The sequence below is a fragment of the Triturus cristatus genome, chromosome 2_2 (genome assembly GCF_964204655.1).
Source record: "Triturus cristatus chromosome 2_2, aTriCri1.1, whole genome shotgun sequence".
NCBI classification, from domain to species: Eukaryota; Metazoa; Chordata; class Amphibia; order Caudata; family Salamandridae; genus Triturus; species Triturus cristatus.
The window spans coordinates 772954403-772982149 of record NC_140582.1 but is presented as its reverse complement, the minus strand read 5'-3'; the positions used below and the strand labels follow the sequence as shown (position 1 = coordinate 772982149).

General features: G+C 40.0%; 1 protein-coding gene across 2 annotated transcripts in view; it reads right to left on the bottom strand.

Moving 5' to 3' along the window:
- SGCZ (sarcoglycan zeta) overlaps positions 1-27747 on the bottom strand; it is a 4297431-nt gene that overhangs the window by 2641628 nt on the left and 1628056 nt on the right. For both annotated transcript variants that reach the window (XM_085642032.1, XM_085642033.1), the window contains exon 5: positions 9635-9748. The gene's annotated coding sequence lies outside the window, so the exon portion shown is untranslated. The remainder of the gene's footprint in view (positions 1-9634; positions 9749-27747) is intronic.

The following is a 27747-nucleotide window of genomic DNA, read 5'->3' as shown; positions in this document are numbered from 1 at the left end:
CATCGTAAATGACAAGACCTGACAAATAAACTATAAAATGCTGTTAAAATGGAAGACAGAACGTGAGATTCTTCTTATTCCATAATGATGCTGACAACACATATTCAAGTAGCCCATGATACAACATAAACCTTGGACAATATGTGTGCTCTGCTATAGACAAATTGAAGTTTATTATATATGGTTACTCCATACCGATTTGAATAGGAATTTCCCATAAAATCAATGAACACAGAAATTCATCATACTTAGCTATTTACATCTTCATACATACTGATCATTAAAGAAGTAATAGTATTTGAAACGTAGAGTAGCATGTAAGAGCAGCATCACAGTTAAAAGCCCAAATGCACATTTTATTATTATTTTGTGCTAGAGAAGGCATACACTTGTCAGATAGAAAAATGTGTATATAATCCATCAGTCCTAACATACTGTTGGTTGGCCCTTGTAAGAAGGATACATTGCACTAGCAAGGTAAGTTTTGTTACAATAAGGTTTAAAGGCAATTACTGGTGGATTTGCAAAGTAGATCTTGTTTCTTCTATCCAACAATGCTTGATGATTTAACAACTATTTTTAATATTCTGTCATGAGTTTGATAAAAATGCCATTATAAGGTTTGAAGATAAAAAATATCAGGCTGTATAAAAGCAGTAGTAATTTCACAACTACTTTCAGTTTTAGAACACTTAAAACAGTCAAATAATTTCTATTTAGATTAAAATATCAACTCAATCTCATAAATAAGAATAATTAAAAGACAGAAATATGAGCAAAGCTCTAAGACATTTTTATACATTTCAAAATATTTTGAATATTTTCACATGCGACATCGAATTTATGATTAATTTGCCAAATGGATAAATAGTTATGTTTGAATAATTGAATCAGTTTTATTTAGGAACTTCAAACTTTAAGAAACATTGGAAGTCCATTAACTTTATTTATTTCTAGAGGCTGAGTTACAGTGTGAGCTCCAAACTGTTTATTAGCAAGTAGTTTGTCATTTAGAATTTGGTCTTGAATATGGATGAGATATAGCTGTCCTTGTACCTGTGGCAGATACCTTTTCTCTACAATTTTAGCATTTTATGCTTGGCCCCCAAGAATACAGTTACTGTGTCTACTCTCCTTGTGGCTTCAGGTGTTTATTTTTCTCCATGGCTGTATCTAATCCATCCATTCTGTAATGGATTATCGAACTGTGGCTACTGAAGGCTTACTCTAGACCCTATAAGCATGCAATTCCTTTCCCTCCCTCTACATGACAGTGGCAGTCCTTCTCCTTGTTGAGTAAATGTGGCACCAGATTATGTTATGTTGCTGCAGGTGGCCAGACGCAGGTCCACCCTATCTGTGGTGGAGCTATCAGGTAAGAGCATTGCTACTCCCTACTTAAGCACTTGCTCTAATAGGAACACTTGAGCACTAATTTTTCTCTTTATAATATTAGCACTAAATAGGTAGTTGCAGGAATGTTTTCAAATGGGGTGAATAATGGTGGGTATCATTGGCAATTAGTTTACCATCGTAGAAGACAGTGCCATATTACAATTCTCTCATGGTGTTTGGACAAGTTCTCAAATTTGATTTTGACTAATACATTACGATTGCCACTCCCATAATTCTATCTCAATTTGTTACAACTCTTCCAGCACACTTCATTGAGCCCCCAGTTTCGGAGGAAATAAAATGATAAAAACGCGAGTCATTAGCATTTTATTTTCTCTGTCTTTCACTGCAAAAAAGTAGTGGGCAATGCTCTTCTGCCTTTGAGGAGGAGCCGCCACTGGCATGACCCTGTAAGCAGGACTAGAACTAAAGTACCCTACCATCAGGACTTGCACTAAAAAATATTCCATGCCTTTCAGGCTTTGGCCTCCTTTTTCTTTTTTTTGTCCTTATTTGTGCAATCAGAGGGCAAGCTGGGCTCAATATGGAGCGACAGAACGAAAGCCTCCCACTTCTCACCATAAAAGGAGAAGGGAAAAAAGGGTCATGCCACTCATCAGAATGAGCTTGAGAGCCTAATGAGCACACCTTATGTTGTGGAAGCTCTTTGTATGTCCCTCAAACCAGCTCCCCTTATAAGGTTTATTGCTTGCATTCCCTATTCTCTATTGATAGATCAAACCATTAAACTCACTTATTATTCTGCAGCAATTTATGCCACTTTTCCCATACCTCCCAAAACGTTGTCCTCTTGGTTGGGGGAACTACTGCGATCTAGACTATGTATCCTTTGAACTGGTGCTAGCCATTCCTGTGATGTTGTGGAGGAAAGGAGGCATCCACTTCAGACATATTTCTCATTATGTCACCAAAATTAATACACGAAGTAAGGATTTTAGTTTCCATGCAATTTTATATGTAGCCCTCCACCATCTGTGAACCCACAAATCACCAGTGCTAGGCTTACCTTAACTTCTTGACCCTTTACCTCTGTGAGCGCCTTACCTACTTCTTGTCATAGATCTGGATCAGAGGGCACTGCCAAAACACTTTAGGCACTTCTTCGCCTCTTGTCATCCCATAATCTACAGCTTTTTGGCATCCAATATGCCCTGTGCACTGTGAAAAGATGTTTTTCCTAAGAGGTGCGGATTTAGTAGCCAACCAAGGAGTAGACACCGATACTTACCATAAGGTTTTCACGTCCAGTGTTGGCAGATCCCTCCCCCAGATCTCTGTCAGCAGGATAAAATCTTCTTCTCTAGCTTTTACTAACATCCAGAACAACTTTGATACCACTTTGATACTTCTATGCTTTAGGGTGATCTTCCTTGTAGTTTATATTCGGAGATGCTAGTCCCTTTCCCGTCTTTTCCGAAACACCGTGCCCAACTTGCCAGCGGATATTACTTACATTTGAACAGATTAAACTCAATAAATTCTGACAGGGACTCTCAAGAGATCAGAGAATTGCCCTCTATTAAATGACCCCATTTATTTACTGCCCTTTCCATCAGAGGGGTTGACAACTTGTCTTGAAGACATTCATGGGTCCCGTGGAGTTCCACATTGGTGCGGAACTACTGTAGTAAGGAATTCCTCATGACCATCTGACTTGATACCAGAGCTTGCATGCGACCTCCAGTATCTTCAAACTAACTTTTTTCAGTACTTCAGGTGTCCACATTTAAAGAGAAAATACTCTTCTTCCATAAGCTATCTTTTCGTCATAGCTTTAAACAATGGGGTAAAGGCAGAGTTATCTAAAAATAAGGATCTTATGTTCTTTACTCAGAAAGCCCTACAGTATTGATAAAAATCTTTATTTGCAATACCCCCATATTCTTTCTACAACATTTCTTCCATGCTATACTCACTCCATTTGAGGACAATATGAAACTACTCAGCTGCTCCCTCCAACTACTTACACCACTCCGGCTTAAATTCTAACCGTATTGCGTTAAAAATTAATGTACGTTATGGGAGCATTGTCATGTTTAGGATGTTTGTTCACCCTAGGAAGGAAAGCGAGAGGCTTCTCCTTACCTTTAATAGTTTTCTGGTTCCTGTGACTACTTTATTAAAATTTACTTGAACCATTTTGTCTAGCTCTTCCACTATCTGAACTCTTAGGTATCTTATTTCCTTTTTTACAAGCAGACTATTTTAGTGGATGTTCCATTCCATAATTGCTGTCTTTTGCCTATTGACCAGGTAACCAGAGACCTTTCCAAAGTCTTTCAAGGTGCTTAGGATCATTAGCAGTGATCCAGGTAGATCTCTTGTATACAACTTTGAATCCTCTGTGTACAAGGCCACTTTTTTCTCCCACCCGTAGTTTTGATTTGCCCTAATTCTTCTTGCTAAAGGCTCAATATCTATATATTAAAGAGCAAAGGTGTCAGCAGGCAACCCTGGCGAGACCTTCTTCTGATGTTTATCTGCATAGTAAGATTGCCACTCACTAATATCTTGGCAAATAACTTTTTATAGAGGGACCCAACAGCTCTTGAAAAGAAATCTTGTAAGTTGTGCTGTTTGATCACACAATGGAGGAAGGGCCAGCTTACCCTATTGAAGGCTTTGGCAGCATCAAAAGTGAGCACCGCCAAGGGGATTTTATCTTTAGTTGCCAAGTCTATTGCTTCAATCAGGTAATTCATCAGTTCATAGAGTTGCCTCCCCTTAACAAAACTTTTTTGATCTTCATATATTAGAGGTCTGATCGCCTTTTCCAGCTACTTAGCTAACATCTGTGTATAGATCCTATAGTCAGAGTTCAGTAAGGAGACCGGCCTATAAGACTTGCATAACTTGGGGTCCCTGTTTGGTTTTAGGATTATAGTAATGATGGCCTCAACCCAAGAGCACGGTGAATCTTACCCTTTTACACAGGCCTCATTCAGTACTTCTGGTAAAGTAAGGATCAACTCCTCTTTCAAGGTGGTATATAGCTCATTTGGTAGGCTATCTGGGCCAGCTGTCTTTCCTCTTTTTAATCTCCTGATTGCATTGGATACCTCCTTGATACTAATTTCTGCATTCATTTCTTCCTTTTAATCTATTTGTGTAACTGGAGTGGCTATTCTACTGAGACAATTCATAATCTGCTATTCTGTTACAACTAGATCTTCTATATACAACTTTTGAAAGAAATGCAGAAGGGGCTGTTCTATTTCCAAATCTTCTATACATATTTTACCAGTATCCTCATTTTGTTTGATCTTAACAATATTTCTCCTCTGCTCTACTATTGTTTTCCAGGCCAGTAACTTGCCAAACCCCTCTTCATATTCATAGTGAGACAATTTATTAGCTTCCCATTTTTCCTGTAATTTGTCTCTAACTCATTTTCACGATCAACCCTTACACTCTTTGGGGTTTATTTACGAGCCTCTTGCACCTCTGGTACGTCACTTTTTTTCATATTAAAAGTAATGCACCGGCAGCGTACTGGGCTTGTAAATAGGCCCCTTAATCTTTCACTATATTTCTACCAGATCTTGAGCATTATGAGTGGATCTGCCTCTCCTAAAATCCACTGTATTGCAGATTCAAGATTCCATAGCTTTATTTTTTATTTTATTTACACTGAATTGCAGTTAGGAAAATTAATCTCCCCCCAAAGAAGGCCTTATATGTATCCCAGAATATATGCAGTGAAATGAACCTCAGTTTAACTGGAAGAATATTCTTGTCTCTTTTGTCAACTGATCTCTTATCTGGTAATTTAACAGGAGTACTCGATTCACAGTCCTTCTTCGACAGGCAGGAATTTTTCTAACATCAGCAGTAGACTAAATGCTGAATGATCAGACAATTGTTCTGGAATATGTTCTACTTTTTTAGTATTAAGGCTTATTTTACTGTCTACTAAATAGGAATTGATACTGGAGAGGTGTCCATATTTCTCGTTGTGGAAAGAAAACCTTTGTCCTTTGCCACCCTTCTACCTCTATATATCAACAAGGCCTATATCGTCCATTATTTTTTTAATAAGACTCTCATTTTAGGTGAGTTGGCAGTGCGTCTTATGGTGGATTTTTCTAGGACAGGATCTAATAATATGTTAGAGTCTGTTCCTAATATTTGGAGAGTTTAATCTTTAGAAGTTGGTTATATAGAGCTTGAAGAGGAGCAGGATCATCTATGTTAGGCCCTTTGGGTCTCTTATCAAACCCCCATCAAACCCTTGATGGGCTTCCTGAATAAAATTGACATCTTCTTAACACAATATGTCTGATTAGCACAGACATATTGATGAACCCTTTTTTGTTTTTTTCATTATATCCTCCCACTCTGCTCTTCATAGGTGAGTTTCCTGCAAAATGATGACTTCACTGTCCACAAGTCTCAGATACTCAAGGATTCTTCTCCTGTTACCGAACCAGCAATATTAACCTAAAGGTAGAGACCTGGATTGTTCCCGTATGAGCTCCAGAACAATCCTTTATATTGTAAATCTACAAATGAGGGTTGAGTTTTTTAAAATTGCCCATGACATGCTCCCTACCCACAGCTTAAATATTCTACAAAACTCCTGATGGTTCAGTGACCCACCCTTCCGACTCCGAGACAACCCTACCTCCACCCATTGAGTACATCTAAAAGACTTAACCAGTTTGAACTCTCTTTTCCTCAGGCAACTGCTCCACTAGGATTCTCACTTGCTTTGGGTTTTGTTGTTCCACGTGATTTTTAAAGTGGCAGGAAAACACATCTGCGCAGTGGCTCCCAGTGATCTGAGCTCTTGAATGTATTTTCCTAACTTCCATTGTCTTCCCTGCATGGTCTGGAAATGTCTGATCTAATGCAGAAGGACCATTCCCCTTTATAGAAGCTACCAGCTGTAAGGGCTTCAGTCAGAATGTTTTCTTTGATGGAATAGTTCTTTAAAATTAATCAATATTTTTCTTGGATTCTTTCAATCTACTCATTTCTTAAATGGGTCACAATGGACTCTATGTATATCCTCTTCCAGGACAGAGGAGTCTATGCCGAGGATGAATTCTATTACTAAGCTAACCACAAGACGTTTGATGTTTTCCCCCTCTGGTCCTTCAGGAATGTTCAGAACTCTGATATTGTTCCTTCTTGCATTGATATCAAGGCATTCAATGTTATCACGCAAATCTTTTTCACCCATTTTTAAGTTTTGTATTTCCTCATGATTGGCTTCCACCTCTACATTAAGCTCCTCCAAAGAGGCTTCCATAATGGTGACTCTGTCCATCAGAGTATTCATTTTAGCTTCTAAAGCTTCACAGGTCTCCTGAATCTTTTCCCGATTTTTCATTGAGGTTACAAATTTCCCTCTCACTTCTTCTATTAGTATTAAGAGAAGACTTTCTACACCTGCCTGGCAATCATGTTCCTGTGACTGCAAACTGGAACTCTGTAAATGGGGACCCTATAGATGTGATATCCTTAGCTATATCTTGGGTTAGTACTAGGAATCGATTAAAGATCTCTCGTGTCTCTCTGCTTCCCACTGCCTCCCCTATGCTGATAGTGCTAGCAATGTTGTTACTCTGTTTAACATGACCTAAACTGTCAATTTGAAGTGGCTGAGGGATTAGGAGGGAGCAATCCTCTTCCTTTTTTAACTGAATATTAAAAAAGGAACATAAAGTGGGAGTTATTTTAATTCATTCTTTGGTTCTCATGTTTCCGCCCCATCACATTTCTTGGGACTAGTTAGTCCCACAGATCAATTTCTAGATAAGTTTGAAGGGGCTGTAAGGGAAACCTTAGAGAAAAGATTTTTGTCTGCTGTATATATTTCCTCCTAGCTCTCACTTTGTCTACAGTAGGCAGACACCAAGATAGGTTTCACTCGAGCAGAGATAGACGGAGTATTTTCAGCCAAGACTTGCTTATTTCTTAAGGAATATCTAACATTTGGAGGATGACTGGCACTCTTCTCCAAGCCTCTCAAATCAAATTTACACCCATATAGACCTTGCTTTTTACCTTCTGTCTTTTTCTTGTTTCAGGGGAGTTAGAGGATTCTCGTGGATTTCTACCCCACCTCTTGCAGCAATCAAATGCAGCCCCCTAACTTTCTTTGCTTCAGCAATCTCCCTTAGCATCCCTACAAGCATCTGAGGATGGGACAATGACTCTCCGCCTACTTCAATGTTTTCCAGAATGCCCCTGAAGCATATGCGCACCAAGGCTTGCCGATCCCTACTAAGCCCCGACACTGCCTCCACCCACAGTCCCGCACCACAGCGCTGACCGTCTCCCTTCAGCGCAGATGGAGCCCTGCTTTGAGCCCTCAACTCACCGTGGACCAGAAACACTGAGGGGGAAGAAAAAAAAACTGTAAGCCTGTAAGATGGTAAGTGTCACAATACCAAGGGACATCAGCGCAGTATTGTTGCGAGCACACATTAGTTTAGAGACGCCACTGCCTGGAGATCCAGGACCTCACGACCGGCACTGTCAGCGAGCCCCCATATCCCCCCCTAGTCTGCAGCTTCTTGACTGCAGGTCCACTGCATGCTGAGACCCGGACCTTTGCATTTTTATGTTACAAAGCACAACATACATCCTATTATAACTCATGTTACTTCTAGGACTGACAGAGTAGTTTCAAGAATAAACGTGCTTACCTTAAAAAGGTTAAATATCACCCATCACATCCATACATTGACACATTGTTCTTCATCTAGAGGCTACACAAAGGGATGTAGCATGACTCATTGTTCCTCTCCCTGAGACTGCAAATGACAGTTCTGTTTCTTCGGAATGCAAGTGATGCTGTGTCTTTCAAACTGCAGATGTAGTGGTTCTTTCAATTTTTCTCAATTCCTTTCTCCCATAGAAAAACTCATGACTGCAGATTGGGATTTTCCATCGCTGTTTTTAAATGAAATGCTGATGGTCCTTGAGTGGGCTATGTCTGCATGTGTAGATGTTCAAACTTGAGAAAGCTGTGGCTGAATGCTATCTTTGATTTCAATAAAATAACATCTTTTCGCTTTGGTCCTTTCGGTCCTTCTTATATGATTGATGACAAGTGAAACTGAATCACAGTTATTCACTTATCTTCTTTATTACTATTTCACAACACACTTCACAATACATATTAAGAACTATTGTGTCATCTCGAAGAATCACTTTTTTGTGTGAAGGCAGGTACGTATAAGATTACAGTAATTGTTTTCTTATTATCATACAAAACCAAACTTTTGTAATGCAGTGAGAGTGAATAAAGTTTCTACGGCATTGGAATTAATAATCATTAACATAACTTTAAGAAAATGATTGGGAGACGGAAATGTTGTTTATTTCCTGCTAAAATAATGGTGCATCATATGAGTCTGGGTCTATTTATGTTTTCATTTCCAACATGAAGGTATGGAAAGTGTGTTCACCTCCTGTACTCTCTCTTGTTTCAGTGAAAAGAGTGTGTGGCACACCCACAGGCATTACAAGTGAAGTCTATATTCCTTCTGTTATTAATGGGTTCCATGAGGAGCCTCTATCTTTTACACCGGATTCTAAATGTGGTAAATATATGCTATGACATAGCAACAGTTGATATAAAATCTCATTACTCACTGTTGCTGCAACATAAAGACCTTCTAGGCCAGGCTGGCAAGGCTCTCTGAGACCCTGTCAGCACAGCACTGCTTGCCTACTTGCACTGAAAGCAGAAAGCACAGCTGCAGGAGGGGGAAGAAAGGCAAGGGAGGTGAAGGGTTTTGGTTAAGGATGGCATCTAAGGTATTTTTTTAACATTTGGAACAGGAAGGAGAGGCCATATGACATATGGACCCCCATGACTCCTTTACCACTGCCTAGCAGTTAAAAGCAGGGGCAGATGATTTTGGAGGCCATATGTAACATAGTATTATAGGTGACGAACTGTGATTAACAAGGATGTTTTTCACTTCGAACTTCACTCCCGTTGTCTATTTGATCTCACTCAGAGCCCTTCTGTGAAAAACACCCACGTAACTCACATTTACCCATCTATCATTCTAGTTATAATCCTGCAATAGAACACTAGAAAATAGCTGGAACATCTCTATTAGAAATGCAGTTATCTCATTTATTGTACTTGTTTCCAAAGTTTAAAATATACAACTCAAAACACAAATTAATTGTGGCATGTAAAGCCAAAATTGAGTAAACTGTGACAGCTGCTGTGAAACAGATGTATTTCTACCTCAGAGAGTTGACTCAGGATAACTTTGTCTTTGTTTCTTCTACTTTCCGCCAGTTTCATTCAGGTTAATCCTTAAGAAATGTCTGCATCAGATCATGACCTTCAACTGCCACACTAGAGAGATGAGATTAGAAAAAACGATTAGTAATATACTAACGTTTTCTTGCATCCTGCTTTTGTAATATACATGCCCTTCGTTCAAGTTTGAAAAGACAATTTGTAGCTGAGACATGTAGCAAAAAGGTCCCCATAGTTAACATTAAGAAATTGAAACAAATGGCAGAAATAAATATTCAGTGAGCAAAGAACAAGGTCACAGAAACAAAATATTGAGGGCTCATGAAATTATGCTTATAGGTTGAATTAATAAAATGTGATGCAGACAGCTTCAAAAATGACAATCTCTCCCCTTCCAATCTCTTATGAACGTATCCCTGCAGGATACAAACCTAATACCAGCATGTGTTATGTTTAAAATGACTTACTTTCATTTGTATGAAAGCCATTCTAAACAAACACATAAACCTTTAGCTGTTTTCGTAAATATTTACACAATGTGTTGTTTCTGACATCAAGGTTAGAAGAATACGTGAGAGCATGGAACAATGGAAAATGAATCAAATTTTTTTATTTATTTATATATTTATATAGCGCACTACCACCGAGCGTCTAGGCGCTTGCAGAATTGGCACACAGAACACCTAGGAGATGTTAGATTTCCTGTCCTTGAATAAGATTATAGAGTATAAAGCCATGTCTTGAGTGCTTTCCTAAAGGACAGTGGATCAGAAAAATTCTTTAATTGAAAAGGTAGCTTGTTCCACCATCTAGTTGTAATACTAATGAAGCTTTTACCCCCCCATCTCTGGAGACCGGAGGTTGGCTCTGTCACCAACTTCAATGAAGCCGACCGAAGTGTACATGCTGGGGTATGCCATTGGAAACGCTTTATCAGGTATGTAGGGCCTGAATTCTGTAATGCCTTAAAGGCAATGCATAATGCCTTGAACCTTCTCCATATATAGCTAATGCAGGGTGTTAAGAGCATGTTTACCTGATGAATATTTAGATAGTCCAAAAAGCAATCTAGCTGTAGAATTCTGGAGTACCTGCAGTTTTGCCACTATTGTTTTGTTTGCTCCAACTAGTAGCCCATTGCAATAATCAAATTTCGACAACACTAAAGCTGTCACCACTGTTTTCTGCAGTTTTGCCGGTATAAATGTAGGAATTTTCCTCAAGATTTTCAGAGTGTAGTAGTTAGATACAGTAAGCATTTTTACATGATGGGAAAAATATAGGGTGGTACCAAGATTTTTGGCCTTGCTGACTGGAGTGGGAACAGTCCCCAACTCTGATGGCCACCCTTTTGAGGACCAGAATGATGTATCTCTACCAAAAAGTAGAACCTCTGTTTTATTTGAGTTCAACTTCAGGCAGTTCTCGGCCATCCATTCACTGACACATGTATCTGTGTCAGTATCATGGTTTTTGCTCGAAATCGATACGATAATCTGGGTGTCGTCTGCGTATGATACCAATTCAAAATCATCAGTTTTAATCATATGCGCCAGAGGAGCGACATAAATGTTGAAAAGGGTGGGGCTCAAGGATGAGCCCTGGGCACCCCGCATGGGAGCCTGAAACATTTTGATTTAAAACCTCCTGCATCAACAAATTGTTCACAATAAAGCAGAATTGACCTGAGGAGTGCCAGAGCTGGGCCTGCTACCCCTACTTCTTGAAGCCGATATATCAAAATACCATGATCTACCGTATCAAAGGCAGCTGACAAGTCTAGCAATATCAAAGCTGCTGAACCTCCTTTGTCAACCGTCAATCTAATTTCCTCAGTTGCGGTGATTAAGGCCAGTTCAGTACTTTGCTGGGCTCTGAAACCATACTGGGTGGAGTCCAGATCATGATTGTTCTCAATAAAAGCAACTAATTCATGATTCATATGTTTCTCTAGAATTTTTGCTGGTAGAGGTAGATGGGAGATAGGGGGATAATTTCCTGCGTCTGTTGTATCCAAGTTTGATTTTAACAGAGGTAAAATTCAAGTTCTTTGCCACATCATGGGGAAGGTCCCAGTTTCAATAGCGGTGTTAAGAACCTCCATGAGTGGGCATGCAACTGTCTCCACTAGCATATGAATTACTCTAGGTGGACATGGATCCAAAGGGGTTTCAGATTTAGTGGCTAAAAGAAGTTTTGAGGTTTGTTCATAAGAGATCGATGTAAAGTTTAAAAAACGGGACGGATCGAGTTCAGGATATGGAATGGACAAGTCTGAGAATAGATTTACAGTATCTGGTAATGGAGCCAGAGCACTCTGGGCATTTACAGAGCGTAAGGTGAAGGTGTTATAAATGGAAGAAACTTTATCACAAAAGGAGGATGCCAGACTGTCGTAAAGAGCTTGGTCTATTGTGCTTTGACTAGACTCCTGCAAATGGCTAAGTTTCAAAACTGTTGTGAAAAGCTCTTTGGAATTGTTCTTTGCTCCTTCTATTATTTCTGAAAAATAGCTGATTTTAGTTTTCTTAATCAGTTCTTTATATTGTGCCAGTCTTGTCTTATATATTTCCTTATCCCTGGGATTGTAGTGTTTGCGCCAGCATCTTTCTTGACTACGACAGAGTCTTCTTGATAGCCTTAGTTCTTCAGAGAACCAAGGTTAAGTGGGTGCGGTCCTGCTAGTTTTCCCAGCTCTCTGGGGAATGGTGGCATGTGCTGCTGCTGTAATCCAGCTATGATGTTGTAAAGAAGCTGCTTCTGGGTCGCTGGAGAGGCAGGGTTTGTTCTGACTCAAATGAGTAGAAAATTCAGTTTTATCTATACGCTGCCACAAGTAGCTTTTATGGCTATCTGCTGGAACGTGCTTATAGCCCGTTGAATGAGGCAGAGTGAGAGTTAGCATCACTGCAAAATGGTCGGACCAGTGAAGTTGTAAGTTGTTATTATATCTCAAGAGGGGACAATCTGTAAAGACGGCGTCTAAGAGGCTTCCAGCTGTATGAGTGGACCCTACTACAATATGCTCTGGGCCTGCACCTGTCCCGGGTCCATCAGGGCCTGAGAGTCTTTATCAGAAAGGTTATCTAGATGGAAATTAAAGTCGCCTAGAACGGTGAAATCTTGTGAGTTTACTTTATATTCCAGGAGCTGGCCCATAGTTTGCATGAAGTTGGTTCTGGATCCAGGTGGCCTATACACTAGCAACCCATTGAATGAGTACACGTGACAGGCTGCTATCTTAAAAGAAAGCACCTCGGCTTCTGTATCTGTAGGAATACCTCTAAAAGATGCTTTCAAATGATCTCTATAGATTATTGCTAGACCTCTTCCCTTTTTGTCCAATCGGTCCTTCCTGGCTAATGCAAACCCTGGTGGGATAGCTATCACTAGATCTGGCCCTAAGGTTTCATCAGCCCAGGTTTCTGAGACAAAAATAAGGTCCAGGGCATGGGAGTCAACAAAATGCCCAAATTCATGCTTGTGTTTAATTAGTGAACGCGCGTTTAACAATGCACATGACAACCCTCGGGTAGGTTTTTTATCTTAGGGCCGACCTGATCCCTCCTTGTTCCTGCTGGATTCACCTTATGGCTGTCCATTGATTCCTCATCTAAATGAAGCTTACTTTTAATGTCTGTAAGCCTCAATTTGCAACTCGGACATCCCTGTTTCCCAATGACCTTCGTGCCTCTCAAAATTGGCCGACAACATTTATGAGTCGCAAAATATAGTTCCAGGAGCTCACCTCTGGTATATGAGTGCATGGCCGCCATTCTGGATACAAAACCGACAGCAAGACTGGAGCTGAACGCGGGCCTGTCGCGGAAGGGCGCAGACGGGCTTGCCTTAGGCACGCATCCGCATCAGGGGTGCTTTAAGTACCCTTCCTCATGGGATGAGAAAACAGCTAGATTGGTAACCGCCTCAAGATGGCGGCCATAAAACGCTCAGCCCATCTAATGCCTGATTTGCCAACTCACTCCACTCAAACGGCTTAATTAGGAGCCGTGGTGGACCAGAGAGCGGCAAAGCAAGGGACACAGTTAAAAGAAGTTAAAAGAGTAAAACATTGGGCAAGTAATCAGTTTACCAATAGAAACAAAGAAGGAGCAGTCACAAATATACATTGATATTATAGAAAAGATTTTGGGTGTTTTGTCCAGGTCTGGTGGGTGGTGCTTTGGCAGTCCTAGGTGGTGGTGAACCTTAGAAAGGCACCGCAATAAAAACACCAAGGTACTTTCCTGCACGGACTGAAATGCACAATGTTGTGCATTTAGTTCCATGCAGGAACATGGGGGTGCCCTCAGGCAAGGGGTCATACCATGTGCCCCCCTGCATGCACCCCCATGCACAGAGGCTCCATGGGGCCCCTTAGTTAACTAACCGCCACCCTTTTCATGGCACGCTCACTGTCATGAAAAGGAGGGCAGTGAGGAAACTCATATTATGCTTGTCAGTGCAGCAGCTTCACCTCCAGCATAATATGGCCTCCGGCCGCTGCTGTTGTGGTCCGACGACCGTGGTCATAATATGGCTGGTGGACTGCCAGTCTGGCAGTCCAGGGACCACCACTAAGGGTTTGGCAGTCCCATTCCTAATTAGGCCCTTAGACAATTATCTAGGTATGCTGAGGTCAAAATGTTTGGGTACAGGTTCAATGAATATACACGTTATTATTATCCATATTCTTCCATAATTTTCCATATCACTAGCTTCCCCCACCAACGGTACATCATGAAAATGATCTGAGTTGTGTGTGAACCCTTCCCATACCACAGACATGTTGATTTGTCAGTTTAAACAATCTAACTTTCCTTTCAACACATTAAAATGAAAGGCAGATATTTCTCCTATGATGAAATTGTCTTCGATATATTTAACGTGTTGAGATCAATATGATAGAATTTCAATGGGATGTGAACACTGGCATTCATAACACAATGATTTAGAGTAATTGGCTATATTGCCAGAGATATGGAACAGTATAATTCTATACCAACTGGAGCAACTCCAAAGATCAGAATTTATGTTGCAAGGAAAAAAGCCTACATAATGTCATTTTTTATGAGGTTGGATCATACTGATCACCTCACAGCTAGTCTGCCTTTGAACTTTATATTCAATTACCCAGTAAAATTATGTTTATAAATAATCCTAAATTACCAATCATGCAGTCCTAAATAGCACAGTCACCTAAAGCAAAACATATATAATCAATCACCTTTACTTTGTATAAAGCAATACGTTACATAAAAACAATGCAACAATGAGATTATACAAAGATGCTGGAAGCTAGAAAGGCCACTGTCAGGGAAAAGGCCTGGGCCTTTTTACTTCTTGAGAGTGAGCATGGCAACAGTAGTGCATTTTGGAAGGTAGTCATTGCACATTTTTTCATGGTTGGCATGTCCCCTAGTCTTACTATTGTTATGAGGAGAGCATTAAAGTCAAGTGTGCTTACAATTACCATCGACCCACCTTCCTACCAATTTACCAGAAAATCCTTTGGTTATGCCTGATGTCTTAGTTGAATTTAGTGTAGAGGAGGTTAAATTTGTGAAATCCAAAGGGAAAACTCCAAAAGATAAGCCAGACAAAATGCTAGTGAATCTTTTTTAAAACATAATCGATCTTTTGGCCAAAATAGTCATCAATGTTCTTAGGGCTCCTTCAGCAAGTCAACCACCAAAATCCTGGAAAAAAGTCAGCAATAGTTCCAATTTACAAGAAAGTAGACAAAGCAACCCTTGCTTGTTACATACCAATTTCTTTGTTGGATTCCATTGTGAAAGTGGCAGGTAGGGTTTTATTGGCTTTCCTAAGTTAGTACTCGTTGGTTTCCAAATATACAGTTGGCGAAGCTGGTTCATTGCACTTATCATGCATGGAATTGAGAGGTGCATTTGATTATATGAATCATTCCAAACTTTGTCAAAACTTCTGGCTGTTGGGTAGATGTTTCAATTGTCTTTTCTTAGTGCAGTTACACATTGACAATACTGTTTGTTTTTGTTTCCGTGCAGTTGGCAAACCCACTAACTCACTTAACATCAACAAGAGAGTGTGGCAGGAGTGTATCTTGGCTCCCTTCTTATTTAACTTAAATGTTAATGAATTGTGGGAGTTTTAAGGTCAAAGGGCAAGGACATGCCAGGTTCAGCCTGCTGCCCGTACTCCTCTATGCTGATGATGCAGTCATGATGGCACATATACATATTGGACCACAAGTACTCAGCTTAAATTGCATGTTTTATGGAAAACTAAACTTAACTAAATAAAAAAATGTGACTAAATAATTTGTGATGGTTTGTGGGGCCCATACTGTACACTGTACCCCAGTTTAGCAAGTAAAAACATTCCAGTATCTGGGAGTTCTTTTTGACTCAACTCTCAAATTGCACCATTTATACAAGACCTGATAGATCACTTAAAGCCATTTTTAGATTTTCAAGTAAATTGGCTTCAACACTTCTTATAGAAATAATAGATATTTATAGAGCAAACGCAGCTCTATCACAAGTTACAGAGTTTGTGTTTGGGCATGCTGTAATGTGAAGGGTTTACAACTGCTCAAAAATGCCTAATTACGAAGGCTCTTATCTCTCTCCAAATCCACATCTACCTTTTATTTGTCTCTCTGAGCTTGGTGCTAGCTGTTTGGCGGAACTGATGAAGCTTGCCCCCTCGCTCTGTGCTTAGCTATCTGGAGAAAAAAAAAGTATCACTTAATTGTGAAATTAGTTTGGATTGCCTATCACTGGATCATGGAGGACATATTCCATGGTTCAAATATGTTAAGGAAGGTTTTGAAAGGATAGGAATAGCGGATGTTTTTACTTCACCGGATTCAGACAACCTTTGCTCCAAGAAAGCATTGAAAAACAATTTCCTGGAAAATACAATGAGACCAGGAATTTGTCAGAGGAAAACAAACTAATTGTTAGCACCTGTCTTCTTATTAGAACAACTGACTTGATTGACCCGTACAGCACCTCTCTAACCATTGTTTTCTCTTAACAAGATTTAGACTCAATACTGTTCATGTTTTAGTAACTTTTCTAGAAAAAGGACTTTGGAAGATAAATGTGTCCTTTTGAAAATCTGTCAGTTCAGTAAAAAATACATTTTATACAGTTTCTTATATGGTGTTGAAAAAAACATTTTATTACCTTTGTTGCATATATATAATGATAGATATCACAGAAGTGATTTTTCCTTCTTAAAAGAGCTTTCATCAAATTTAGTATGTGTTTCATGTTAGCTTTACCCATCATTCAATTAGTTTAAGGAATCTAATGAATGTAACGTAAATTGATGATCCTTGATAGGATTACATTTATTCTTTATGCTGCTGAATTGAATGCATTTTATTTATCATTGAACTTTGGATTGTATGTATTTACTATGCTGCTATGTTGAATGCCCTTTCGATCTTGCTGTACCTTTTTAATACATTTCATGTATCATTTATGACTGTTTTTGAGCTTAATAAATTATATTAACATGATTTGACATGAACACTGTAAGGATATGTGGATTATCTCACTTTTTCCCTTTTAGTCCCACAGAGATCATTTATTCTTCTGGGCAAGTACAGTACTCTTAAGATGTCCAATACGAAATTCATAAGTAATTGTGATCATCGCTCTGGCCGAAATATTTATTGCGCTTATATGACAAGGACACTAAAGTAGTACAATGGGAAAACTCTACGCTATAAATGTAATTACACAACTAGTTGTGTCTAAATTTATAGCAAGAGCCGGGGTTACGTTTGTGCATCCTTCTTGACATGTTTGTTGTAATAGCCATGTAATTGCTATATGTCAGCAGTCCGGAGCAAAATAGAACTCCAGTACCAATCACCGGAACAATCAGACAGCAGTTCAGGCTTTACTGATACAAAATGACTGCAGCTGTCCCTTTTTCTTGCTGTTCACCAAAGTCAGCAAACAATATTTTCTGAGAAGTCTCAGCTAAGTTGTTTTTAAGTGATTTGCTGTTATTAAGTATTGTTGGCTTAATTTGTTTAAAAAATACTAACATGGTCAACCATTTTGGGACAAGATCAACTCTTCTTGTGGAATTAGCATACTGGTTAAGAAGTTTTGGCTTCAAAAATAAAATAAATATCTGTCTGAGCAGAATGGAAAGGACAATTCTGTTGTAACTTGGTAATCCAGAATTGTATCAATATTAAGCATTCCATAATATCTTCAATAATATGCATTATAACAGCTGCAATTTACACTTTTGCAAGTTAGACACTAATTAAGGCCTAGACATCTACCTCATTGTGTCTTGACTCAATAATCAACTCTTCCAGTTTTTCAGCAGCATTCCGAATTCTCATGCATAGCTTTCAATTACATTTCTCCAACAACATCCTATATGTGTTTCCTCCATTCATTAAGATTGTAGATGTTTGTTTATTTTCTATGTCTCCTATTGCCATTTTGTACTTCTTACATGTGGTCTGAACTCTGCCGGAGCTGTCAATGGACATACCTGTGGCCAGCATTATGTGCCGTCATCCTAAATCAACATCTTTCCCATGACCAATTAATGAGGGATATCATTACAAGTCATTTCATAGATTTTTTCTGAGTCTGGGTGTAGCATGTGCATAGATGAGAATGTCAACCTTCTTCTCACAGGATACTGATTGTAAATTATCTGAGATCTTTAGCACATAGCTCAAATCTTACAAACAGTAAGTAAGATCAAATAAACCATTTCTCTGCACTATTTGACTCTGAATAATTTACCACTTGGATTACACTGATTAATTATTAATCCACATCATTAAAAAATCTGCTTTATGCGGCATGGCTTTGATTGTCAAACTTCTATTTGAATGGGCTGATTCTTTGCCTCTAAAGGCCTTCTCAACAAACTGACCAGTAATGATATGCCTGTTTTCTGTAAAATGGGCTTCAAACATCGGTTCCATATATCTTTCTTTACAGCAATACAGACCTTCTGATGATTATTTGTCCATTTATAGACAAACAGAGACTAATTGTAACAGGATGGAAAACCTATGCTTTCCAAAGAAAACCAAAATGGGTGTGTGTTTCAATGTTTCAATGAAACTCTACAATCAGTTTCTTTAATGATGGTAAACACATGCATTAAACAGACATTGTCACTGGTGTGGATGGAAATTCCCATATCTGGTGCTTGTTTTAATTGAGGAGTTAAAGCTGTGGGAGGGCTGTCAGCTAGTGATGATATTAAGACATTCTCAAACCAGCTCGTCAACATTTGATTGTGATGCTTCTCAATATGTTTTAAGCATGCATAAAAGCTGGCCAGAAATGTAGTTTTTGTAAGCTAAAGTAATAACAAGGTTTTAGTAAAGACACAGAGGTGAGATTTATTTTTGACTCTTGTTAGAATCCGCGTTCTCTGGTTGGCACAGGTAGGTACTTGTGACAAGCAGGGAACCTTTCCTCTAGTCAGGGTAAGGGCTTACACTCCTAAAATAACCCCTGCTCACCCTCTAGGTAGCTTGGCGCGAGCAGACAAGGCTTATCTCAGAGCGTTATAGGTTAAGCCATACCTATCCATCAAAGCTGCCTTCATATGGGGATAAGAATTATAATCATCTGAAGGCAAGTCTAGCAGTGTGTCCCGCCCCTCACTAAGGAACCGTCCCCACAACCCCGCTCCCCAATCCTTCTCAGGGACCCGGTGGGAAGACATGGCTACTTCATAGGCTTTGAACCACTGCCCTATGTCATCATTTAAAAAAAAATATTTTACCACATCTTTGGGTATGTACACCCTTGATTCTACTTGCACTGACGGTGTGCTGCCACCAGAGGGAGCAATTTCTAAACTCTGAGCTTTCAGCTCCAACTCCCTCAAAACCTTTTCATGTTCATACTGTAGCTTTTTTTCTTCTAGGGCTAGCTTTCTACTTTGCATTTCAAATTCTAACTGCCCACTTAACTTCAGCTCTAATTCATGCATCCTACACTCTTTCCTATCTGCCAGCTCCTCTGGAGATAGATTTTTACTGGAAACACTGCTTCCGGCAGGGGAAGGGGGTTCTCCTTCCTCTTGGACTCACTGGTCCATCCAGCTGCTCCTCTGCATTATCGTTATCAGTGGCATTCCTTGCTTCTACCCAGGCCCTCAGCGACTTGTTTTTACATCCAGTAGTAGAAACATTACATTTCCTGCAGAAGAACTTTAGCTGTGATACTTTGTAGCTTTCCAGTTTCTCTTCTTCCCATTCCCATTCATTATCAACAGAGATTATGGATGCTGCTTTCTCCACCATGGTTAAGCTTGGCAGTACTCACAAATAGAAAGTCCCAAAAAGAATCTACCAACAAGTATTGGTTGCGTTAAGGTCTGCACTCACTAAGTAGTGTACACCAATTACTGTAAATGAGTCACAAATGCAAATCCAGAATATTCACCGCTGACCACCAATGTTAGAATCCGGGTTCTCTGGTTGGCACAGGTAGGTACTTGTGACAAGCAGGGAACCTTTCCTCTAGTCAGGGTTAGGTTAAGCATTTGTGAACACATACAGTAACCAAGTGTCAACACTACTAATGGACACCACACAGGTTTTATATTAAAAATAAGGATTCTTTATATAGAGTTACCACAAGACCATTAAACAACAAAAATACACAATACTGTTACTTTAGATGGTAGGATTTTTCTTAGTTTTCTTAAGTTCTTAAATGCGACACTTTAAGTCAATGTACCTTTTAGATGCGACACGTAGGGCAACGAAAGTGTTGCAACGATGTTGATGCGATGAAGTTTTTGGTGCAAAGAAATAAAGACGTGAAGATCTTCCAGATGCGTTACGCTTCTCCGATGTTGCGAGAAGACTCGACTTGATGCGTCAGCTACAGCGGCGTCACCCTTTACGCGATGCGACGACAGCGGCCTTGGCTGCGGCACTCTTCTCCGACGTTTGCGAGATTCTTCCGCTCGATGTGATGTTGCAGCGGCGACACCCCTTTACGCGATGCGACGACAGCAGCTCCGACGCTTCTCCGTGGATGCGATGCGCTTTTCTTGATGCGGTGCAATGTGACAGCTACGATTGCTGCGATGGCGACACGCTTCTTCCTCGATGCGAGACTCTTCTCTTGATGCGGTGCGATGCGTCACCTACGATGGCTGCGATGGCGACACGCTTCTTCGGTGTTGCGAGACACTTCTTGTATGATGCGAGATGCTTCAGCTCGATGCGATGCTGCAGCGGCGACACCCTTTACGTGATGAGACGACAACAGTTCCGACCGTGGCACGCATCTCCTTCTTGAGTCGCGCTTCCAGCTCCTTGCGGCACGCAGTCACTCAGAAGGCCCAACAACAGCAGCAGGCACTTCCAAAGAACTTTGGGGAGCTGGGGGGTGAAGTCTGTTGTTCCTGAGACTTCAGCAGGAGGCAAGCTCTATTCCAAGCCCTTGGAGATCTTTTGAAGCACAAGCTGAAATAAAGTCTTTGTAGTCTTTCTCCTCTCCTTTCAGCAGCAAAGCAACCACTGCAGGCCAATCCCCCAGGTCAGGGACAGTACTCCTCCTTACAGCTTTCCCGGTTCCTTCTCCTCAGGCAGCGGTTCTTCTTGTCAAGCAGATCTAATTTCTTGGGAGCAGGGTCCCAATACTTATACCCCTAATTCCTTTGTTCCTCTGGTGTAGAGGGGCCTCTGCCCAGTACAAACCAGTTCCTGAGGACTTTGTTGACATGACTCTGACTTTCTATTCAGGGTGCAGGGCAGAGACATCAGCCGCTCCACAGGAGGTGGAGCCAGCATTGTGGTGGCAGAGCACAGCCCTATTCAGAGTCCAAGTGCACTCCTCCCACCCATCTGGATGTCAATCTCTCCATTCACCACCAGGCTACCTAGCCCTGCCCCTCTGGGTTTTCCCAGCCCTGTCACTCACACAAACCAGACAGGCAGATACACATCATAGCAGAGGCGGGCTGAAATGGTTAGGCAAGCAAATGCCAACTTTCTAAAAGTGGTATTTGCAAACACAGAATATTAAAATAAACTTTACTAAAAGATGTATTTTATTATTCTGAGTTCAGGCATACTAAACTCGAATCTCTACCATGTTCCCTGGGTCTGTTAGGATCATAGGATGTAACAATTCTAACAGCCCATTCTGGCCTATCGAGAACAGGTAGCCTTTCAATAGTGAAAAACGAAAATGGCTGTAATTCACTATTAGGACATGCCACACACATCAGGGCTTGTCCTACCTTATGCTTACAATGCACCCTGTCCTTGGGCCTACCATAGGGGTGACTAATATGAAGTTAAGGGAAGGTTTAGGGACTGGGAAGTGGGTGCACTTGCCCAGTCAGCATGACAGTACCAGACTGCACGCAGGTTCTGCAATGGCAGACCTTAGATACATTTTACCAGGCCGCTTCTGTGGGTGGCACAACCAGTGCTGCAAGCCCACCAGCAGCATTTGTATTTACAAGCCCTGGGCACTCCTGGTGCACTTTACTGGGGTCTGACAGTAAACCAAATAAGCCAATCATGGAATCCAACCAACATACACATTTTAAATAGGGAGCACTGGTTGGCAGTGGCACAGTGCTCTGAGCAGCTAACACCAGCAAAACACATGAGGCAAAGCGACAAAAAGTGGAAGGGAGACTCACGCCAAGGTGCCAGGTGTAACACCTCTGTTGCTTTACAATTCTATTTTGTAAAGAATACATTATTCTCAAATTCCACCTATCTAATTTCTCACAATTCCAGTGCCAGATTAACAGAAAACGTTTTGAAAGGATTATGATTGAAAAGTATTTTTTCTATTCGCTTTCAGCAATCCTGATGTTCTAATATCCATTAGCCTTTGAGACATTTAATCAAAAAGCCACACATTAGGAAAAAGGAACCATTATATTAGCTGTTTAAAACAATAGGATTTCTTTACTTTAACTAGGAAAATCTGACTCACTAACACCATATTTCTGGCATTGTATCTGTACCTATTCCTGAATGATAAAGCTGGTATTAAGCACTTTTACACGGCACCCAGGAAGGCATGTCCATGCTTGAGAACTTTAAGAAGCATTCAATGACATCTGAAAGAACTATAAAGTCTGACTCAAGAGCAAAAGAACAAAATGTCAGTCACAACAAATCACAGAAAAATATTTGCAAATGAGGCCCCAGGCGTTTAGTGACCACTTGCCAATCAACCTGCACGACAATGCTTTTTTATGCACCTAGGCAGTGGCTCTTTCCAGTGAAATTCAAGCACAGCATCTTTCTTACAGAAAATACTGAGCTGTATAGAAAAGAACAGTTTATGATACTGTCACAAGATGGGCTGTTTTATCCATAACTATTCATTTTTAAAGTAGGGAATGAGCCAGGAGATAACGAATAATCTATTCAGGTGTAAATAGTTGAAGAAATTGCTTCACATAGCAACATATTATGGTTTAATTTCTTTGGTTAGTGTGAAAATATGAAAGATTCACCAACATCACAGCAGGCCTGACAGAAGATAACTTGTAGTTTGAGATAACCCCATCCATTTCTTTTTGATTAAACAGATATTCTCCAAATAGCAAAATATGTTGATGAAAAATCAGTATCTAAAGGAAAGGATAAAATAAAGGTACAAAACAAAACATCATATGAACAACCTCTACTTTGTTACAAACACCCCAGTTGCACCCCCAGAGAAGCATTGCAAATAGGATTGTGCCAGAGCAGGTACTATAAGGTGCGCACCTAGAGCCTCTCCCCGCTAGCTTAGCGACTCCCACTCTTGCACTAAGTCAGAACTATTTTGCCCATCTGCATGAGAAAAAAGGAATAGTATGTCCTATAGATTTCCACCCTTTGTTTTACTGGTTGAATCACAGAAGCTGGTATATTAATTTCATACCTTTTTCTAAGGTATGTAAGAACCCTCTTCCATTCCAAAATAGCAGGGCTTCAGTCTGGTAAGAACAATATTTGAAGAGTATTGTGCTGTTTAGTTAAGAGGTCTTAGCGTCACATTTCCTCCATATCAAACCGTTCATGCTTTTGATAGGATAACTGTTCAACGACGAATGTGGTGCTGTCAGGTGCTATCGTGCTTTTTCTATTAGGTTATCAAAATAGTACAAAGTGCTCTTCTCATTCTATTTTTCTGATGCAGGAATACATTTTATGAATTCAGATAGATCTGCCATTAAGAAAAGAGCTATTCTATCATAGTATACCAAGTTCCAGCCAGCTCTTCACCCATTTAAAGGTAGCTTCCAAATCTAGAACATGGCTGGGACCATTAAATAGAATATTGATTGTGGATAGAAAAATAGATTCAAAACTGACTACTGGGGGGCATAGTCACTGTCTAGCCTTGTGCATTTTTTTATGTTCCTTACAAGTGGGCAAGACTCCTTATTAACCAGTGTTCAGGTTTTCGAGCCAGGGAGAAGCAAATTAGTTAGCAATTCTAAAATTCCAATCCACAGTTAAACATTAATGAAGAAAAACATCACCCACAGTACGATGTCCTTCCCCATGGAAGTATTGGGACTGAATACTCCAAGTGCTGCTCATTTTTCTGTAACCTCTTTGAGGTGAGCAAAATTTAAATTTCAGCAAACCAATACATTATATTTAATTGAAGGTCTTATTGTACCTCTAATCTGTACCACTATTCCTTCTAAAGTTTTTTAATACAGACACCCTTTGCATAATTTCCTGGTGAGGCTTAAATATTCAAAATGTCTAAAACTACCTAGATTTTCTCTACTTATTTGTGTGTAGCCATCATCTCATGCATGCCTTTAGCTCCTGGGATGCTATTTGTAACTTAGTAGAGATCCAGATAACTAAACCAACCCTAGCACTCACCGATCTCCAGTTTATTGCTGGAATATGATGAACGATAAATCTGTCTCTATAGGTTCCTCAATCAGTAATGTCTCTTCAAAGCAATAGATATCCTGTTTAATAAAAACATTATACCACTGTTGGCTGTCAGCTTTGGAATCCTCAGTAGATCCAGTCGTAATTTAAATTACACTTGAGTAATTTGCGAAATTGTAGTGAATTGTGCGCCATAATTATGCCACTATGCCACATGGCTCAATTCAGTGTAAATTATCGCACAGGAACATTGCTACCAACCAGAATTCAAATGACTGTTTTAAATGGCACTTGTATTTTCCACACTTTTTTTTTTAGCTCAAAATTTGTCCTCATATACTCACTATTGGACAAGAGGAAGATCAGAAGAAGTCTTAACCAGCTCTCCGTGACCTTAGATGTGCCTTGAAGGATTGGACCTGCTGTCTCTGGTACCCAGGACAAAAAGAAGTGGACTTCAAGGGTCATAAGACTGGCCTCTGGTTCAAGCTACACCCAGTGTAGCCTAGCTGACCAGTTCAAACTGGACCTGCCCTGGACCCTGGGGTTGGCCTCGGCTGGAGTGAGTCTTGACTCTGAGTACTATTACTGAGGTCATGAAAGCCATGGCTGTGTCTGTTGGACCTCTCCTACCACCCCTGAAAATCCTGGACTTAGAAACTGCCCGGGATGTGTTGACACTTCGGTTACAGCCTACAACGTTGCCCAGCTAGAAGAAATAAGCTCCTAAAAAGTATGTGGCTGGCGAGTGACCTTCCTTGAATGAAATATCTGAATTTCTCCTCACAGCTTTCCCACCAAAAAACAACGGTTTCACCAGGACCTCGTCCAATGGCTGTCTAGACTCATGGAGCACACCTCGTCTACCATCTGCTGCCTTACTCCACTGAAAATGTGGCTTCCATTTTTGACACTAAATCCCAAACTAAAACTACTGACCAGGTTGATTGCCTTTGGTGCTTAACACTTTTTGGCAATGTTTATATTTTAAATTAAAAAATTCATATCTCCAGTTTCCTGTATTGCTTTTCTAATTTTGTTTGGGATTTTTCTCGTGTTGTGCTTTGACTTTATTACTATTTTGATACTGCATAAATGCTTTAAAAAAGATGTAGGCTTTCTGCTCTGTGCTATAGCTGCCAGGGGTTGAGCTCTAGGTAATTTAGTAACTTGGAAGGATCACCCTGACAAGGATTATGCTTGTTGCCTGAGGTTTGGAGTCACCCCCTTTAACTAACAACCGCATTTCTTACATATTTGAGAGTAAATTACATGAATTTCTCACATCCATAGTCCAGAGATATTCAATGAAAACAGAGAACTGTAAATCTCTTCTACAATTTCCCTACTATATTATCAGACACTACATTCCTGTGTTTAAGAGACATAAGAGAGAGAGGTGTTAAACACATAAAAATGGATTTGTAGGACATTTCAAGCTAAGTAAGAGAGTAGCCACTACCGCTAAATGAGTAGCATGCTGTAATACACCTTTTGTTCTTTTACCTGACTAGTACAACATTCCTTTACTCTTCCTTCATAGTTTTGAATAGCATTTAAGACCCTTGTGCTTTTTGATCAATAAAGTCTATTTGCATATATATATTCTCATATTTGTCTGTGAAAGTACTCTGAAGGTGTGACACGTTGCCTGGATAGAAAGACTTATAAGCAGTTATCAGAATTAATCTAGAGGAGAACCGAAAAATATCAGAAGGACATCTGCTTCATGTCTGTTGTCTGCCTGGAGAAGGACTGATGGAACCCAGATTCTTCTTATACCTGTGGTTTGGAAGTGATTTCAAGAGAACAATCAGCGTGTCTCCTCTAGCTTCAAGGATTCATAGGTCTGAAGAAAGGGAATCCTCAATCAAAGATCCAGCTGTCCCATTGTCAATGGACTAGACTGCACTTTGCCTCCCTCAGCTGATCTCTGGATTCGTCCCTTAAAGCCTCACCCGGCTGTTTTGGCACTATAACAATGATGAGGAGAAAGGTTTACTTCAATAATTTATTTGTTGTCTGGAGGACTGAAACAAGATGACAAGGTTCTGCTAGTTGATTCTGCTTTACATTGAAACTACTGCTGAAATATTTTAATCACATATCTACACCCAAATTCTTGAGGGAATTCTTTCTGGTCTTTGATTCTTTTAAGTCTGGTTGGATGGATGGTGAGAATATTTTTTATTGCTGATAACATTGCACAATAATATAAAGGTATTCTTGGACACAACCATGAATTTCCTTGTGGAATAATTATTCAGGCATATTCTCTTGAACTATGATCTATGTTTGATGAACATTAGTTAAATTGCATGTCTCTAAACACTGTGGAGCTATAAATGTTCTTTTTAGGATACAGCTACAAGTATCAAGGACATTTTTGAAAAAGTGTATCAGAGGCAGAATCTCAGAAGGTTGGTGAAGAATAATTTCTTCTTTGTGGTACCATTGACATTGAGGGATAGAGAAACAGATAACTGTCAACATTATGTCCTTGTATGCACCACCTTCACTGGTGCTCCTCTAAACCCAAATGAACTAGATCAGGAGTAGAGAAGCCATGTTTACTCAACAAGGTGAACCTGTACTAGAGGAGTCTTTAAGTCATTAAACCAGTTCGGGTTCACCCTGAATTCAGTAATAAACTCCTTCAGGGGGATTGCCAGTAGGTGGTGGGTCCCAGATCCTTTCTTCTACTTGAGGTAGATCTGGGTTTTGTCTTTCTGTGATGGCCAATGTAATAGGCATCCATAATATTGATTGGGCAGATATTCCTCAAAGTGTATCAAGATGAGTGTAATCCATTGGGAACACCACAGTAGTAAGCACTATTTTTGAGAAAAGGAACATTTTTCTTGTTGGATGAAACTGCTGAAAAAGGAGGAGAATGATGACAGGATAGGACCACCCACTACAATCCAGTAAATAAAAAAGGCATTCAATGAATATATTGTGGTGAATTATGTCAATGCTACAGTCAGTTGTAGAAACATGATTGAAGAGGTCTAACCCTAGTTTGAAGAGCATATGTGTTTCTCTCTCAATAAATATTTTTATTTATTTATAGTGTGATCGGACGTCTCACAGAAAATTCTTCATGAAGTTGGTAGCTTCAAAGTGAGTGGAGACGTGCAATCATGTCACAGGCTGTGAGGCCTATGTGAAGTAAAAAGGAGATTAAAGATGGGACTTTAATTGCGAAAAT